Consider the following 19,240-nt stretch of genomic DNA (forward strand, 5'->3'; position numbering starts at 1 on the left):
CTCATAGTAGAATCCCAAAATGTGAATTTAACACTAAAACCTATAAAAACTTAATGAAAACTAAATAAAACACACTAAAAACTATATGAAAATGATGCCAAAAAGCGTATAAAATATCCGCTCATCAACTACCTAAATTATTGCTGTGTACTTCCTTTCTCTTCCTCTGCCTTATAATTTTTTGAGTTTTATCAGCTGGAATTATTACAAGGTTTTTTGCTCATGTTATTATAATTTTCGTTGGTTAATTATAAACTCAATAGAATCTTGCATTAGAATTCAAGGGGCCTACTGCGTGAGTAAATTTTCACGGCGCTCCAACAACCCATTTTCATACCGTCTGAACACAAAATCAGATGGGTAAAAAGGTATCACATTATTTACATGATTGAAAGAACATGTTTGGTTATATGTTGTGACGTCATTCTTTCTTTATTTTTGCTCAACAGAAATTAGTCGAGACATGATGCTCACCTTGCTACATCAACAACTTATTTTCCCACTTGAAATTACATAATGAGGATGCTAAGTTGGTTGAGGTTGAGGCTATTGGATTTGATTTCCTGTGGTAGGTACCACTATGGCATGTGAAGCAGAGCATCATGCTCCAACTTGCGAGGGCCTCTGACGTGGAATTAAACACTCTCAGGGTCGACACAGGGGGACATCCGTGTTACTACCGAACTGATCGGTAGTGTATTCGGCATACCTTCTAGAGGTTAGTAGAAGTTATGTAAGATTGAATAATTACTGTGCGTGTTTTTTGGTTTGCCTTTGTTGACACTAATTGATTGTTGTACAATGTTTCGTTAATGTAGGGGACCCAATCCCAGAATTGCAGAAGAAAAATGCATCCCATCTGGCACTTAAGAGACAATTCCAGAAGAAAACAACAACACAACTGCGGGACTTTGTCTTTGCCTGTCCAATGGAGACCGAGCAACAAAGGATGGCTTTTAGATGATACTTTAACCTCGTGGTTTTGAAGATGTTTCTTTGCCCCACAAGCCAGCAGACTATTTTCCCATGGCACCTCCCTCTGATTTTGGATGTCTCGAACCCAAGAAGATTCCACTGGTCGTATCAGATATTAAAGTGGTTGTGAGTTACAATAAGAAAATTCCAAAACGAGAACCAGAAATATGCGGCGGGTGCATGTTTGTGTTGCTGGTATCGCAAATAATTTACCTAAATTTCTACTACATGCATATTAAGCACCTGAGCCTTGGATTGATAAATAGACCGCTAATGAACTTGATAAGAAGGCCGACCATGTTATTTCACATGTACAATCCCTAATAATTTCATTTTTATAGTCAAATTGAATACAAATGCCATCGGAGGTTCAAGTTGATTTTTGCTAACTTTGTTGTCCCACATTGAACACACAGAGATGCATCATGGACAAGGCAAGGAAGGGGAAAAAAAAAGAAGAAAGCAGCTAGTAGTAAAGTAGAAAACGAAAAAGCAAGGTGTAAAAGGCCGCACAAGGACTCCGAACAAGCACCATCTGCTCGGAGGATGACCAAATCTCAGCATAGAGATATGGATGCGCAGAAGGTGAGCTCGGTTAATTAAAATTACTTGTGTTATTATCATGGATGTTTATTTTAGTAAGTATGCGACTGGTTTGAGTATTTATCAAGCATATGACGATATCTAGGAATATAGCCCCAACTGTGGTTATAAAAATTATTCCTCTCCTCTCAAGCATGATAAAGTGTTTTATATATGTTGTTTTTCATATCCTGCTGTGTCGCTTATATCTCTTAATCCGCTAAATGTATACACGTCAAAAATGCAGGCCTGGTACGAGGAGAAAGTTGCCTATTCGTAGAAGCCGATCTGGAAGTGGCATTAAAAAAGCACTTCCAAGAGAGAGTGTCCCAAAAAGCAAGGGGACACCTTTTGTAGTCCCGGACTCTGATGATGAAGATAACGTGCCGCTTGTTAGAAGGCAACGATTATTCCAACAACAGCCGCCACCATAGGATGTCAATCAAGCAGATCTCGTGGTCACGGACGATCATAAAGGTGCTCAAGAAGAACACCCTGACCACAAGGAAGCATCTCCATATATGCCGTCTGTGACACTTGTCCAGCTTACTGAGTACGATTTTGACAGGTAAGTTGTTTGTGGCTTACTTTGCTATTTCTTTTTCCTCTTTATTTTTTCCCCGTGTTGTGATTAGCAGTCATGGTAAGCGTAACTGGTCGTTTTAGCTAACGTCATATTGCATTCGTTTGCAGCAAATTTGACATCTCCATCGTACATTGTCCTGAATTTGAACAAGTGCTGGATAATGTTGAACAAAGGCGGCAAACAAAGGCCATAAGCATGCAGCCCCTGCAAACGGTGATGCCAAACAAGTCATGCTACCATACACTGAGTCTAGGGAGATGATAAACCACTATTTTATGGTTTATCTTGTGTTTAATTGAGTGGTTTCATCAAGTCTTCACCCACTTATTCATACTAATTGCATGATTCTACATTTTCCTTCCTAGTATTGTTCTATGGTTGAAAACTTGCTTCCTAGATATCTTTAGTTAGTATATTTTAATTCTCCTTTATACCATTCGATGCCGTGATCCGGGTGTTAAGTGTTTTAGGCTTTATAGGGCAGGAATGGCTTAGAGAATGGAGAGGAAGCTTGCAAAAATGGAAGGAACACAAGAAACAAAGATGATGACCAGCGAACACCGACGCGCACGCATGGCTCACGCGAGCATGCGGAATGGAGAAAATTGCAGCGACGCGTGCGCATGCCTGCGCGTACGCATGGATTGGAGTCTGCACAAATGACGCGAACGCGTGGACGACGCGTACGCGTGACAAGAAAAATCGCTGAATGACGCGCACGCGTGGACGACGCGTACGCGTGACCTACGCGATCTGTAGAATTAACAGAAAACGCTGGGGGCAATTTCGGGCCGCATTTTGACCTAGTTTTCGGCCCATAAACACAGAATAAAGCCAGGGAACATGCACAGACCTTAAGCAACAACTTTAGACACATTGATACATTCTCATTAGGATAGTTTTAGGTTTTTAGATCTGAATTTAGAGAGGATTACTCTTCCTCTAGGTTCTCTTTACATTCCCAGTTTATTGCTTTTGCTTTTGGATATTGAAGAGTCATTACCTCCATTGAAGATATTATTCTAGTTTGTTTCCCTACTTACTCTTTTATTTATTCCATATTCTTAATTCTTGTTTAAGGTGGTAATTGGATTATTTTCATGGATTGTTAGTGAAAATGATTACTTTATTTTTAATTAATTTTCAAGGCTTTATTTTATTCAATTTATTATGTCTTCTTTTTATATTTCGACGAGCATTATATTCATGTCAATGGAGTAGACTCCATACTTGATATGGGGGTTGATTAAAAGGAGACACTTGAGTTGGAAGGCTTAAGTGATGGTTAAAATTAGAAGTTGTTGGCCAGTTCTGTATTTACTAACGCTAGACCTTCCCAAGGGAGAGGACTAGGATTTGCGAATAAGAGTTAGCTCAATCACTTGACTTTTCTTTATTTAGTAAGGGTTAACTAAGTGAAAACAACAACCTTTTTAATACTACACTTAAGAGACCCCAACAAGGATAGAACTTCCAATTAATCATTCCCCCAGTCAAGGATTTTTATCTAGAATATTAATAATCATTCTTAGTTTTTATTGCTTTAATTTACAATTATTTAATTACTCGTTATCCAAACTTAAACTCTCTTGGAAATTCCTAATTAATAAAATAGCATCCTTTCTTGCAACTCGTTGGGAGACGACCTGGGACTCATACTCCCAGTATTTTTATTCTAAATTTTTGTGACACTCTTCTAAATTGGTGAGGCAGATTTTAGCTGGTTAAGAGCTATACTCGCAATGTTGTTATATTATATTATAATCTCTTAATTGGCCTAACTTCTGCCACGCACCAGGAGACCTAAGTTTTCACTCGGTTTAACTCAGGTTGAAAAGACTCCAACCCCGTCCCCGATCCATTCAATTCATCCAAGGCTTAGAAATATAAAGAAGGGGGAGACTAAGGAGAAACAAATTAGAGCATGGATACTTAACTCGTCCTTGAACAAAGAGCAACATTTGGTATCCTATGAAGGTCGAGAACATCTGGTATTACAAAGGAAGGACTTATGTACCTTGAAAGCCCGCAGTTGGGTCAACAGCACGGTAAGTATCTGAACTTAATCATGTGTTTTAATTCCCTACCTTTCTATCGATATTTAGTTTATACTTGCTCAATATATTGTGCAGGTCATTCAATGGATGTGCTACTCCTTCAACAACATCGAATCATCTAGATTCAAGCGAGATTTCTATTGCGTTTGTTCAGGGATATTGGTAATTACACTCTACTAATTATAATATGTGTCAGATTTTGTAAGGATTCTTACTAGTTGTGGGTTTGCAGGAATCAGTCACATGAAATGATAATCTGGCATCATTCATTGACAGTGCAAGTCCAATGTATGTGGAGCTTGGTCCAAGCTTTGGTGAGGATAATAGGTTTTTTGACAAAGTCGAAGCTGCAAAGAGAAAATGGGTCAGTTGTAATCTTTTTTAAATACTCTGCACTTACGATATATTAGACAACTCGTAAAATTTTGAACATCCTTGGTTTGTTTTTCCTGGTTATGTTGCATGAGTTGCATGTGATTATTTTGTTACCAAAAGTAGCACCACTCTCTCTTATTATATTCAAAATAAACTTGTAAAGATCTCCCTTCATGCTGTATGTGTTATTTAACATGGACAAGGATGGTCCGTTTGGCTCTTAGAGACTACTGTTTTGTTTTACAATATTTATATCCTGTTTGAATCAGGTCCTGGTTTATGCGTTTCCATTTTTTAGGTAAAAATATTTGCATATGTTGCCTAAAGTGGGATTCGGAATCCAATATTTATTCCATATTTAATTTGAAACGGATGGTTATTATTTCATACTATTAATATGGTTGTTTTTATCTGCATATTTTACTCTTCAGGTGTGCCATGTTATTGCGTTGATTGAATCTACTCTTCTTTGCTATTGGATACGTTTATAATGGATTGGGTGGGTCTCCTAGGCCTAGTAAATAGTTGCTTTAGGCATCCTATGTCTTCAGGAACAGTAATTTTTTTTAAGAATTATGTCGTGACTGTCATCTGATTTGAGGATGTTTTGGTTCTTTCATGGTCGAGGGAGTTGACTTGTTTTTTTAAGAGACATATTCAATCTTGTGTACTCTTTGCTGCAGTGGTTAATTCCTAATTGTTGGAGGGGCCATTGGTGGGTATATGCATTTGAGGTGAATGCGAATCGCCTAGTGATAATCGACAGTTTGCATTCTGTACCACAAGATGATGAACGGGATAATCTCGATGCATATGTGGTAAGCTAATATATTCCTTTTATCCGATATACAGTTATAATATCTAATTCTATAGCATGTTGTTCGACTATTTCGTTCCTTGATTTCCAGGGAAGACTGTTTGAGGACATGGCGAGAATTGTAATTCCTGCATTCGTCTGGACTACAGATGGCCCATCTTGTTCTTACGCCAGGGTTCCAAATTAACCGAACAAGTGAGATGAAATTACAACTCAGCTTTTGAGGCTTTTTATTTTTCTTTCCGTCATGGGGCATACCCTATTAAAATTTCTTGTCATCCTGATTGCATAAGTGTGTTATTTGCCTGTAGTTTTTATTGTGGCATCTACGTTATTAAGTTCATGGAAAGTTGGGCTGAAGACTGTGCTCTTGATGAATGGGACGAGGTGACTACAATAAACTTTTGGGCATATATCACGCGTCAATTTGAACATATATCACTGTAACAGTTCTTACTCCTAACTCGCCTGGCAAATCTATTTACAGGATTCACTCAGATCATAAAGGATGGAGTTGATGCTAGACATTGTCTGTGGGCCACATAATGCATTGGTTGACTAGGTTCTTGCATTATTGAAGGACAAGGTTGAACTTGTACGGCGCAATCAACTACGGAACAAGAGAAAGGAAGTTAGATCACCATTCACTGCACCTAACATGAGGACATTGATAGAACGTGCGGAAGGATTACCAAAGGGGAGGATAATCAAAGGGAGGAAGAAGTAGCATACTTAGGTTTAACTGCTGTGAATTTAATTATCATATGATATTTACCTTACTTTCTGCTTAGATTCTTGGGGATTTATTTCTGATACATTTCAAGGACTTATTTCTAGTAGATTATTTTTTTAAATAAACTTCTGTGAATCTGTTGGTGTAAAGTTGTTCAAGCATGACACACTTACGAGTGTGACAAACTGACCATCCATTTTGTTTAGGAAAAGTAACCATCTAGATTCTTATTGAACCGAACATCCGGTTTGTTATGTCTTATCACAGGTATGTCTCTTTTGTATTTCAGATTTGACTTCAATATGTTAAGTTATGACATCATGATCACTGGTGTTGACACAAGATCCAGTGATTCTTTTGGAATGCATGCTACAGATAGTATATGTTGAAATACACAATGAATAACCATCCACAAATACTAAGAACTAAACATCCAAAATCATACAATAACGAACATCCAATGTAACTCGGTAAAAATAACAACGTAATTACCTTTTAAAACGACCAACTGCGTACCAAATGACCATGTAAAATAACATTGTGAAACTGTGATAGTCAGATAAAACATAACCAGCAATCATTATACATAAGTAAGCACCCAACAATAACCATCCATGTTCATAGTAAAGCGAACATCCGATCACGTACTGAAATGAACATCCCAAGTATGCGAAAAAAAAGAACCATGTAGTCACTATCTAAAATGAACAACTACGTACCGAGTGACTATATAGTATAGCATGAATCAATTTAGTACAAATTTAATAACCTAACTCGTAAGTTAAAGAATAAACATCATCTATAATCATTATGCATTCAGTTAATTGAAATTAATAAAGTAAAGTGGTTCATTATGGCCAAAGAAAAATGGTTCATGGAAATTAATAAGTATAGACTCTTGCAACAGCTACCTACAAACCTTAAAACTATTTATTTATAACATAAGACTACCCTCTTCATCTAATCTTGATAATAAATGGATACCAATCTGAACCCTATAAACATGGAGATTAAAAATAAACACAAGCACACCCATGTCCAACTTATTCTAACTTTTGTTGAAAGAGCTTAACAAAGACATGAAACCACCAACTTGTTGGGGATCATTCCGACCGACAACAGCACCGAAGTTTACATCTTGAGATGCCTCCGGACGAACCACCTGCTAAACACAACCGAAAATGACAACAATTAACTTCTTGCATAGTACTATACCAAATAAACATGCAAGGTCGAGATTGATACAAACATGTACTGGGGAGGCATTCTTGTTTTTCCTCCGAGCAGATTTCTTGAAGGACTTCTCCAGGGCAGCGCCGAGCCTCTTACTCTTTGGCCGGCCCTTTGTTGTGACCTTTAATCGGCCTTGGATGTCGACTACACCGACAATGTTCAAACTCTGTGAGCCAATGCTGGTGTGGGTCTCCGCCACGCTTTCAGACCTCTTCTTGGCACGGTGCGTAGCCAGCTTGGCCCTTGTTTCTTCCAGAGCAGCATGCAGTAATGCTGTTTCGTCGTCGTCACCAACAAACTCTTGAGCAACATTGTAGAAGTGTGCATATAATCCCCTGAATGCAACATGACTCTCATCCGACTGACTGACATCGTGACTACTCTTGACATACGTATGCTTGCGCTTTATGTTCTTGCTCCATCAAGGGAGAACATAACAGGTAGGTACTTTATACACTTTATACGAATGAAAAACTGCAAGACAGTAACAGTACAACACACTTGAACTCTCAAAAAGATTGCACTCACAACGAACCTCCTGTGTGGAACGGTCAAAGTGGACATCGTATGGAACACAGAGAATAGTATCATTGACTAATTTCTTCTCTTCCACCTTCACGCATATCGATGGGCCCTCTTCAGCAACTACAGAGACTCTGCAATCAGCCTTCTTCACGAACTCAGTTTGAACATCCCTAAACATGCTAGTAGTGTACTCCTGCTGAAATTGTCTCTCCATAGGCAAGCTCGTTGCACAAGGGATAACCCCCCTCGAGTCTGCAGCATCATCCTCCAATTCCCTCTACTCCTTGATTCCAAGCACATTGTCATATTCGTGAACAAATTGGACCAAGCTAGTCCTACTGTGTAAGAATCCACCATAGAATGCGTGCATGCTCTCACTCCTTTGCGTACTCCTCATGGTAGCCTAAAATTTACCTTTGAAGTATATGGGGACCCACATGCGTTGGTCATCATAGAGGTCTACAGAAAAAAAATCCAATTTTAGCAAAGAAACCTTACACTGAACTTATTACTACAAATCAGAAAAAGCTAGATACCAAATAATTGTCAATTAAAGCGCGTAAAGTAATTGTACACTAACATACCTGACAGCCATATGTTGTTATGTAAGTTGTACTCATCTATAAATTCAGATCAGTTATCCTCAAATGACTCTTCAGTCTGAGAGTTCCACACAATGTCATTAAGGTCATCATACAACTCTCTGTACCGATGGTAACCTCCAAGCTTGTGCAGTACCTTCTTCATAATGTGCCAGATGCACCACCAGTGGTGTGTATCAGGTAATGCATTTCTGATCGCACGAAAAATAGATCTGCATTGATCGGTGATGATCTGCTATGGAGCATTCCCATGCACTTCACCCATTGGCTGAAAACCCACTCATAACTTGCGATTTTCTCATTCCCCAGCAAAGCACAACTGAGGAGGGTCGACTTACCATGGTGGTTCACACCGACAAACGACACAAACGGTAATCTATGCCTACAAGAAAAATCAACCAGACATAAGAAATCCCAATCACGACCGAAGAAAATAAAAAAAATAAAGAAAAAAACACCAACTTAACTACTTCATACTTGTTTGTGCTGTAGGTGCTATCAACTGACACGACGTCTCCGTAGTATTCATACGACGCCCTACACCTTGCATCCACCCGTACTGCACTCCTAAATTTACACTCCTCATCCAACTTCACCACGTAGAAGAAGTTTGGATTGATGTCCTTCATTCTCATGAAGTAGTTCATCATCTCCCTGACATCCGCATTCACGTTGCTAGTTCGGAGCCTTGCTGTAATATAGTTTCTTAAATCCTTTTCTGAGAATCCTAGGTTAGACGGGCTCCCAGCCTTATTTGCCAAAGCTAGGAATGTCTTGTTTGGTCGAATTCCAGCCTCATCATTTTCCTCGATCACGCACTTCGCATACATGGTCAGCTCCCTATACTCATGGTAGCGCACCGCCTTTCTCGCTGAACATGGGTGCGAGTGCCTCAACTCAACCTTGAACAAAACCACTCTTGGATGTCCTTATCAAACTTCACATATATCCTTGCCTTGCACCTAGCAGCTGAAATCATGTTCTTCCGCGTTGGTGCTTTGACACGAGACCCGCGGAACCCGTCGCGATTATAGTGGATAGCTTGGTTAACTCTTCTTTGTGATCTTGTCACATGTTGTCATCCTTATCTTAGTTGCAAATCCTACTTTCTTTGCGTAAGTAACATAGAATTCATGAGCCATCTGTAACTGCGCAAACCGTATTCCAACTCTTGGTATTTCGTCTTCTTGAAGGCAACCATGATCCGGTAACTACATTCAGATAAATTACAAAAAAATCATTACCATTAATGATCAAATCAAACATGCGGATCATGACTACACAAAATTAAACTACAGTCCAAAACCTCGTAACCAAGATCCATCTCTTCACTTTCAACCTCAGTAACATCCAACAGTTGCATGGCCTACAATTCCAAAATAAACATAGAAACCCAAAGAAAAAAAATAAATCCTTATTAATCATGTAAATAAAACCTCAATAACCAGCACCAAAAACACAACAAAAACTAGAAATCAAGTTAATCATCCTAACAATTCTAGCTTAAAAACAAATGCATGAAAATGACAATGATGGGTAATTGACTTAATTATTTCATTTTACCTATTATATAAGGATTGTAACTACTATGGATTCTCTTTCACAATGTCACTGTACCTCACATAGTTGAACATGCATTAGATACAATTACTATACACATAATTCAATCCTCGATTTCAACGCCTGCATCACCCTAAAGTTGGTTTTTTTATTCATTCAATAACCATCATGTATAATTATATACATAAATTCTTATCTACACATGTAGGAAGCATATAAGCATACCATTCATTATAAAACAATCATATAAGCATACCATTAATTAATTTATGCAAATTCTCCATACATATAAGCATATAAGCATGAAAAATAAGCATATAATATGCAGGAAGCATATAAGCATACCATATAATATGCAGGAAGCATATAAGCATAACATACCATTATAAAACAATTATATAAGCATGCCATGATTAATTAATTTATGCAAATTCTACATACATATAAGCATACCATTCAATATAAAACAATCACAGATTTGGTAGAATCACAAATTCTCCATCACATATGGGTAAGCATTAAACATAAAAATAAACACGCCATTTGCATTGAGATTTAAAATCTAAATCAGTTGAAAAATAACCATATATTATCAATGTTTTGAACGTAAGTTGCTCACCTTATTCGATTGCTCACCGTTGACGACGAAATGGTCGGCTACATTTTCATATGGATTTGATGAATTCTCATTATCAACGGTAGATGGAACACAACCCAGCAGATAAACCATATCGCACTCCATTAAGGAACTCTGGTTGGGTGATTTGCGTGAAAGAGGAAGCACACTTGAAACACCTTCATCTTGCGACGTCCACATCGGGAAGAAGGCACACACCGGCTGTGCACTGTCCTCGCTGGACGTCTGGGTTACTGCATTGCCGTGAATATCGACCAAACAAGAGGAACATCATGCTGGGCGGTAGACTGTGCAAACGACGAGGCCGGTCGGAACAGACTCGGACGGCAGGCGGTGATCGTGGCAGTGCTGCACCGGCAAGATTCTTGGAGAAATGGAGAGAATGGAGGTCACGCCGTATTAAGAGAGGGAGGTTGTTGTTTTGATTCTATAACTGATGGTAATCCTAATTTGTTTCAAATTTCAAATTAGAAACAATTCAAAATTAATTAATTGTCCATAATATATTTTTAATTTCTATTTAACCCCATTGTATGCATTGTACAATACATCTATTGGCTCTTCATACTTTTCCTAATTATAATGTTGGCTTAATCTTTGCAGTAACTAAAGTGAGTAGTGTTTTTGTAAGTATCGTTGGGATTTATTGCAAAAACTGTGATGGGTTATTTCAAAAACGGGTAACATGGAGTTAGAGAACTAATGTGTTTGGGCTTAGCCAAAATACCTTTAGTTTCATTGAAAGGCTATTTGTAGTACATAACTTAAGAGTGGATTGCACGAAAAGAAAAAAAAAGACTAGATTGGGTTGTGACCAAAATAAAGTAAATGAATTTACGCTTATCATGTTAGAAAATTTTTTATTTACTTGAGAAGCCTTAAATGAAGATGTCATTAGAAAAAAGTCTATAAAAATGTGTAATTTAATAATTAAAGTTGTGACAACAATTTTTAGCGAGATGAAAGATAGTAATAATATAATTTTTGGATTAAAAAAGTCACCGTTTCCTAAAAATTAATTGTCAATAGAAATCACCTTTATTTACTCGTAACATAGAGAGTACGGTACTCTCAGTTATTTTATTATTTAGTTTCATTATCATTATATTTATTATTTTTATTTTTTCTAAATTTTTAATAATTTTAATTAACATGAATAAGTGAATAAAAATACAAATAAAAATAAGAAACATGAATATGATAAAAAAAAAGTAGAAATAAAAAGGTTATAAAAATAAATTAAAATAAGAATATGAAGACTATGAAAATAAATAATCATAAAATTAAATAATTTGTGAAAATTATTAATATACATAGTGTGAAAATAACTGAAATAATAATTAAGGATATGTTTTTTTTTTCATGAAAAGATTTGGGTGTGAGTCTTATATATTATAAATATGGGTAAAAATATTTGCTCGTTCTTAATTAGGTTGGTATTAAATGTTTTTGTTTAATAATTTAAGTTTGAAAATGGTCTTTTAGAGTAATGTGTCATAGAAGAGAGTCCCATGTGAGCGTTACGCATGTGAGATGAATAATGTAAATCAAATATTTAAGAGTATAATATTTTATTGTGTTTATGAAAAACAAAAATAAAATAAATGAATAATGATATTCATAGTTATCTTGTTGCGAGGCTGGTTTTTTGCTTTATTCGATTAAGACATCAAAAACCAATTTTTTTTCCAATTTTTTGTGCTAATTTTTTCCTCTCTTATTTTATTTCCTTTTATTTTTCCATCTTCGATCTAAACAAAGTTTTAATTCAATTTGTCAACATTTGTCATAGTTATAAAATATTTTGGTGTGTTGTAGATATTGTAACTGTAACGGAAAAAATTATTAAAGTTGTTAATATCATTATTTTTATTCATGATGGTTATTAATAAAACAATTATTTACTAGTAATGTTGTTTTATTTATCATTTATGTTTGTTACTGTTATTATTATTATTATTATGTTTGGAATGAGTTTTGAAGTGGGTTATAAAATGCCCTCCTTATGTGTTTTACAAATTAGTGTTAGCTGAGAAGGAAGATATTAATGGTGTCAGTTGTTTCTTGTTCCATTGTTCTGTGAAAACAATTTCTCTTGTATGCTTAAGTGGTGATGAGTACCGATGGTGGTCGTTTTTCATTCTACGCCGTGCGAAGGGGTCGTGTTCCTGGCATGTATCGCTCATGGCAAGTGTGAGCAACAAGTCAATGGTTACCGAAACAGCGAACACCGTGGGTTCCATAATTTGGTTGAGGTTGTGGCTTGGTTGCGCAGCGCGGCAACTCCTCCCGCCCGTCAGCCAACACCACCTATTCAAACGGGGAGAATAAGACCTTCGAGGTTGTTAGAGGGGGCCTTCTGTTCAATCTCTTCATCCCAGCAAGTATCTTCCGAAGTAGTTCCATCGAATAGCCAGGAATGTGGTGGTGGCAGCAACCCTGATGAACAGGGAGGTGAGATGCAAAAACTTTACTTTTAAAGCTTTTATCAAAGTTTTCATTTAGCAAGCTTTTAATGCAGAGTGAGTGTGATGTTGTTGACGTGCAGTGGTGGAGCTAGTAAGTGAGAGGGCGTTCATGCATGTAGAACGCATGGAGCTAATGTTGCTGAGAGCGTGTTCGTTCTTTCAAATTGGTCCCCAATTTTGTTCCTCGAGAAATCAACTCGAAGGATGATAATGTGCTTTTTGGTTTCATGGTGGTTCTCCCCCACAATGGCAGAGGACTAGATCTTCCATTGTGCTACGAAGAACGCTTTACTCATCAAGAAGTTTCATTTAAAATGTTGGATAAGATTCTTTCTGCCACCGGTTATACTATTCGTGATTACAACCATCGCATTGTTGTACGTGTCACGATGCAGTTGAATCAGGACAAGAAGGAAGAAATTGACCAATTGAATGAGAAAATTCGTAAACTGGAGCTTGAAAATGAGTAACTTAGGAGACAAGTTGAAATGTTTGGGGAAATGTTAGACGAATAGGTTGCCCATAATGCTGTTCCTGTATGTGGTTCTTTTTTAAAGTTTCCTTTTGTTTTGATAAGATGATGCAGTTGCAGGTATCAGGTTGTAAGGGATGATCTTGCTGGTGTTTTGGTTGGGCTTTTGGTAACAAAGATACTTAATCTGGATCCTAATGAAATACAGTTTGCCGTTGGGTTCCCTCTAGGTTTAATGAAGTAATTGTTAACTTTTATTTATCTGGGATTAACTGGTTGAAGTGGGTATTCTGTGTTAGAAAGAAATATGTTAGTTTGTTAACCTTAACTCGATGAATATTCATGGGTGTATTGAAGACGATCCTCGGGTCCAAGAGGGGGTTTGAAAATTTATATCTTCGAAAACTAGTTTTCCAGAAAAAAGAGATACAAGGAATGCAAGTAGGGAGCTAATATTATCCAATAAATTCATAGAATAATAAGCTAATGCAATTAAGAGCTTATGTTTATAAATTGTATGTTGACATCTCTTTCTTCAAATTTGTTGTAGTAACATGTTGAGATAAATTACTAATGCTATGATTAATAACTAAAAGCAAGAATTAATTGGTGCAACAAAATTATTACTGGCAATTTTTCTAATTATCGTTTAAAGATATAATTGTTATGAAAATAATTTTTTATTTGAAAATCATTTATGAAATTTTTTATAATAAAATTTAAAGGATCAACAAACCTAAATAAACTAATGAGTCATCAATCCTTTTTTTCCTTTTAAATTGCTTTGCATGGAGTAAAATATTTTTATCTAATTTTTAAATTATTAATTATGTAAAAGAATATTGTATTTAAAATTTTCGTACATGAATATTCACTGTTAAATTTAATCTTTTTTTTTACATGGATTTGTATTAGATCATTCTATTTTTATAGATTTGAGTACATGAATATTTACATGTAAATTTAATTTAATATTTTCTTTTTAAACTTCTTTGTATTGGATAATATAATTTTTTTGAAGTTTTTAAATTATTAATATTGTAGACGAGTATTGTATTTGAAATTTCAGTTAAATGTATTTTTTAATAACTTTTTTCGATGAATTTATTTAAGTTATACCACAAAAAATTAAATAGTTAAGACTCATATTTAAAATACAATACTCTTCTACAATGATAATGGAATTTATTCAAACATATTTATTCTTAAGAGAAGATGTGATAGGAGTTATTCGTTATTAGTTCATACAGTCTTTACAAAAGAAAGCTTTTGAAAATTAACTTTGGGTGACGCTGGCGTGTATCATATATGCAGCTCTTAAGCAAAGGTGAGTAGTCCTTTCATCTGTCATGTCGCCGTTACCCTAAGGTCTACAACTGTGCACATGGGGAAACGCATAGCAGGTGAGGGTAAAAGGGTCATTTCAGTTTTCTTGCTTCTTCTATAAGCCTCATTGGTGGTTTCATGAATAATTAAATATATTTCTTTTGTTTAGACATGTGATACAAACTTTTTTTAAATGGAATAATAATATAATTGTGTTTGTTCAGCTGGGCCTAGCTCACTAATGGGCCATGATATTATATGAGCCCATTTCAAGGTTTCATATAACACATGTGAAACTATTCATAACCATAGTCCGTGCAAATTTGAGCAATAGAGACATGTGCTACTGTGCAAGAGATACTTGGAAAAATGAAGGATCAAGTTGATGCACAGAAGGAGAAAAATAACAATGTCTCTCTCGCTTGGTGAGTAAAGCAATCCCAGTGACACCTTTGTGATTCTTGTTGTGTGTTGTGTGTTATCTTTCTCCTGACAAGTCAAAACATGGTTGTGTTTCGAGCAGTGAAGTCGCTAAAGGGACGGATGGTGGTGACGGAACCATCGACGATGACCATAACGTTAGGTTCATCCGGATGTTTCAGGAGGTTAGTTTTTTGCAGAACATGTTGTGGCCATTTTGTATGAAGTGTATAGTTGTTACTAAGTTTAGCTTACGTAGAAGTATGTGGTTGTATGGATATTGTAGATAATAAACCAAAATGAAATTACCAGGGAGGTCATGAAAACCCTGAATGGCCACATTAGGACTATCCCCGGGATGCTGGTGGATCATGGGAAGATTCTCCAGTCTCTGATGCTTGCTGTTGGTCCACTTGCCGACCTGAAGAAGGAAGCCGTGCAAGGCAATGACGGATGGTCGAATGTAGGAAGACGCGAGCTGTAACACCCCAATTACCCTAAGCCTTACCTCTAGCCGTAAAGCAAAGGTTAATCAAGGGTTATGACAATTCTAAGACTTATATATGTTTATATATATATATATATATATATATATATATATATATATATATATATATATATATAAGGAAATAATATATTCTAGAAACCCGATGAAGGATTAAAGCTCAAAGTCGCATAATGCGGAATTACATACGTGAAGCACTCGCACACGGTAACTAAATGCATAAGATACAAGGTATAGGTATAAGAGAATAAAACATATATAAATATAAGAATATAATAATCATATAGAACTAGCTGCAACTTGCGGAGTTTAAGCCAACTAGTTACAAATAGAAAGATACAGAGTTTTAGAATTTAAAACAGCTTATACAACCTATCTCTCAAATAAGCCTCTAAGGCCATAAAGATAAATATACAAAAGGTGAGAGATTACTATGACGAAAATAAAACAGAAATAAGCAAGGAACGAACCATACTCCGCTCTGTCACCATATCCGCAATCTCACCGGAGTAGATTACAACCTACATCTGAAAAATAACAACAAAGTATGGAATGAGAACCGGAGGTTCTCAGTATGGTAACAGTGCCCAATGATGTAAGATGTAAGGCCCCGGGACGCCGAAGGCAATCCTAGAACTTCACATCGCATACCGGTATTCAAGCTTAGAACAAAATAAATAAATACATAAAGAACTTAAACCATAAACCGGGTTATCTAAACTTATGAGAATCCTAACTAGTACTAATCACACCACTGTGTCCCACGGCCTTCGCTAACCTAACCTCCGTACGATCCCATCGCCACTGCCTACCTAACCTCCTCAGCCCCAGACAATCACAATTAATGCAAGCAAGTAATACATAGGTAATAATCATATATAGCAAGTAATTCAAGAAGCAAGTAGGCATATTATACAAGTAAGCAAACCCAAGTAGTCAAAGCAAGCAAGCATATAAGAGATGCATATGATGAATGCCTATCCTATTGGCTCGTGATATCACTTGTCAGTCTATGGATGCCAACCCGACACATCCTTTCGGATGTCGCCTTTCTGCCACTTCCGAGGATATAGCGCCTAGCCCGCTCGAGGATATAGTGCCTGGCTCCCTATCGTTCCGAGGATATAGTGCCTGGCACACTCTTGTGGCAGAGAAGGAAAACAACAACACATATAACTCATCACAAATCATTCCAAGGATATAGTGCCTGGCTCACTATCCACATCCATAATTCCATCAACCTCAAATCATCATCCTTTCTCATCTCAAATCACTTCCAATTATCAACTCTCAACATTCCAAGGATATAGTGCCTGGCACACTCTCTTTCAATCATTATCATTCCAAGGATAGTGCTTGGCACACTCTCAACATTCATCAAGATCCTCATCCCATCTTGAGTTCTCAACTCTTCACAACCATCATCAATTCATGATTTCTATTCCAAGCTCATTAGTCCATCAGTTTCTCAACTCGTTGTCAGTAATTATCAGGTTCACTATTCTTCCTTCTCTCTCAACCAAACTCATCCTCAATATACCAGAAACCTAAACCTCCGTTTGCTACTTTTCAAAGAAAAACCCAAATCAACTCTCTAGGACCTTTCCCATATTCTCATACTTAACATTAAGCCCAAAAGCCTTAAAATGGTGTTATAGAAGCTTACAACCTTGTTGGGAAGGTGGAAGAATTGAAAACAAAGTTTAAAATTATGAAATACGGCGTGTGCGTCCGCACAGGGGTGTGTGTGCGCACACCCAGGAAGATTTTGAAAGTGTGTGTACGCACAGGTACAAAAATTCATAAAGTCTGTTCACTCGCACAAGCTGTGCGAGCGCCCCTAACAGACGTCTGATAAACCACTATTTTATGATTCATCTTGTGCTCAATTGAGTGTTTTTACCAATTCTTCACCCACTTATTCATATAATTTGCTTGGTTTTACAATTCCTTCCTTATTATGTGATACATATGAAAACATGTTTCCTAAGCCTTAAAAATGTTAATTTTAATTATCTTTTATTACCATTCGATGCTGTGATCTGTGTGTTAAGTATTTTCAGGCTTTATATGGTAGGAATGGCTTAGAGGACAGAAAGGAAACATGCAAAAATGGAAGGAACGCACAAAATGGAGTTTTAAAGAAAATGGCAGCGACGCGCACGCATGGACGACGCGGACGCGTACGCATGACAAGGAAAATCTCCATATGACGCGCACGCATGACCTACGCATACGCGTGACTGACGCCACGTGCAGAAAGTTGCAGAAGTTGCCCCTAGCGATTTTTGGGCTCCTTTTCAGCCCAAATCCAAGCCCAGAAACACAGAATAGAGGCTGGAGAATGAGGGAATCAAATCATTCATTAATCATTTAGACAATTGGGAGTTTTAGATGTAGTTTTTCTAGAGAGAGAGGCTCTCTCCTCTCTCTTAGATTTTAGGATTAGGATTTCTTCATTTTCTCAATTCCAGGTTCAATGTTCCTTAAATTTAATTTCTCTTCTATTTTTAATTATTCTATTACTTTAGTTTGTTTATTTTCCCCAAATTGGTTTATGGATTCCTATGTTTAATTTGATTTTCTATTTAATACAATTCGAGATATTTCAGATTTATGGTTTCTTTCTTCTATTTATGATATAAATAATTTGGATTTTTCCCCTTTTGGCTTTGGTTAAGTAATTGGTGACACTTGAGTTGTCAAACTCAGCTGTTGATTGAAGATTAGAAATTACTGATTGATTTGGATCCCTCTAAAGCTAGTCTTTCCATAGGAGTTTACTAGGACTTGAGGAATCAAATTGATTAGTCCACTTGACTTTCCTTTATTTAGTAAGGGTTAACTAAGTGGGAGCAATAACAACTCTCATCACACCAGATAAGGATCACTAGGATGGGATTTTCAGTTCTCATACCTTGCCAAGAGTTTTTCTAGTTATTAATTTACTTCCCTGCCAATTTATTTCCTTGTTCCCTATTTCAAAAACCCCAAAAAGATACAATTTCATAACCAATAATAAATCATACTTCCCTGCAATTCCTTGAGAGACAACCCGAGGTTTGAATACTTCGGTTATAAATTTTATTAGGGGTTTGTTACTTGTGACAACCAAAACTTTTGTACGAAAGGATTCTCTGTTAGTTTAGAAGCTATACTTACAACGAGAACCTATTTGTGAAATTCTTTACCGATAGAAAATCCGACCGTCAACGTCCCTTCCCGACTTGTGCGTGCGCACAGGGCTGTGCGTCCGCACAGGTCATAATTCTTCATTGATGTGCGCGTGCACAACCTATGCTAGCGCTGCTACCAGAGCCCTTTCCCCTGCCTGTGCGTATGCACAGGTTTGTGTGTCCGCACAGAA

The sequence above is a fragment of the Arachis hypogaea genome, chromosome 16 (genome assembly GCF_003086295.3).
Source record: "Arachis hypogaea cultivar Tifrunner chromosome 16, arahy.Tifrunner.gnm2.J5K5, whole genome shotgun sequence".
In the NCBI taxonomy this organism is placed as follows: Eukaryota; Viridiplantae; Streptophyta; class Magnoliopsida; order Fabales; family Fabaceae; genus Arachis; species Arachis hypogaea.